Source organism: Cynocephalus volans, chromosome 6, assembly GCF_027409185.1.
Source record: "Cynocephalus volans isolate mCynVol1 chromosome 6, mCynVol1.pri, whole genome shotgun sequence".
Lineage (NCBI taxonomy): Eukaryota > Metazoa > Chordata > Mammalia > Dermoptera > Cynocephalidae > Cynocephalus > Cynocephalus volans.
This window is the reverse complement of record NC_084465.1, coordinates 73693246-73694653: the sequence shown is the minus strand read 5'-3', so window position 1 is coordinate 73694653 and position 1408 is coordinate 73693246. Positions and strand designations below refer to the sequence as shown.

At 35.4% G+C, this 1408-nt stretch overlaps 1 non-coding gene across 1 annotated transcript; it reads left to right on the top strand.

The window, feature by feature from the left end:
- The first annotated feature begins 693 nt into the window (after positions 1-693).
- Positions 694-801, top strand: LOC134381353 (U6 spliceosomal RNA). The gene has a single exon (XR_010023952.1). It is a non-coding gene; the product is annotated as a U6 spliceosomal RNA (small nuclear RNA).
- Positions 802-1408: the final 607 nt, after the last annotated feature.

Below are 1408 nucleotides of genomic sequence, written 5' to 3'. Positions count from 1 at the left end.
AAATGTATGGGTTTGTTCTGGGGCTCTCTATTCCATTCGATTGGTCAATTTATCTGTTTTTATGTTAGTACCATGCTGTCTTGGTTACTATAGCTTTATAGTACATTTTGAAGTCAGGAAATGTGATGCCTCCAACTGTGCTCTTTTTGTTCAAGATTGCTTTAGCTATGCAGGGTCTTTTGTGTTTCCATACAAATTTTAAGATTTTTTTTTTTATTACTGTGAGGAATGTCATTGGTATTTTGATAGGTGACAGGGGTTGCATTGAATGTGTAGATTGCTTTGGGTAATATGGACATTTTGATGATGTTAATTCTTCCAACCCATGAACATGGGAGTTCTTTCCATTTATTTGTGTCTTCTTCCATTTTAAAAAAAAATTTTTTTCTCCTAGTTTTCATTGTCAATGTCTTTCACCTCCTTGATTAAGTTTACTCCTAGGTATTTCATTTTTTTGGTACCGATTGTGAATGGGATTACTTTCTTGATTTCTTCTTTGGCTATTTTGTTATTGGGGTATAGGAATGTTATTGATTTTGTGTGTTGATTTTGTTTCCTGCCACTATACTGAATTCATTTATTAGTTCCAGAAATTGTTTGGTGGAGTCTTTAGGGTTTTCTGTGTATAGAATCATGTCATCTGCAAATATAGATAGTTCTATTTCCTCCTTTCCAATTTGGATGCCCTATATTGTGCTCGCTTCGGCAGCACATATACTAAAATTGGAACGATACAGAGTAGATTAGCATGGCCCCTGCGCAAGGATGACACGCAAATTCGTGGATGCCCTATATTGCTTTCTCTTACCTTATTGCACTGGTTAGAACTGGTAGAACTTCTAGTACTATGTTGAATAAAAGTGGAGAAAGTGGGCATCCTTGTCTTGTTCCAGATCTTAGAAAAGCCTCTAATGTTTGTCCAGTCAGTATGATATTAACTGTGGGTTTGCTGTATATGGCCTCTATTGTGTTGAAGTACATTCCTTCTATACCTAGCTTGCTGAGTGTTTTTTATCATGAAGCTGTGCTGGACTTTATCAAATGCTTTTTCTGTATCTATTGAAAATATATATATTTTTTTCCTTCATTCTGTTGGTATGATCTATCACATTTATAGATTTGTGTATGTTGAACCATCCTTGTATCCCTGTGATGAATCCCTCTTGATCATGGTGTATGATCTTTTTAATATGTTGCTGGCTTCCATGTGCTAGTATTTTGTTGAGGATTTTCTCATCTGTGTTCATTGGAGATATTGGTTTGCAGTTTTGTTTCTTTGTTGTGTCTTTTTCTGGTTTTGGTATGAAGGTAATGCTGGCCTCACAGACTGAGTTCAGAAATATTTTTTCCCCTTCAAATTTTGGAAGAGTTTGAGAAGAATTGGTTTAGCTCTTTAAATGTTTGGCAG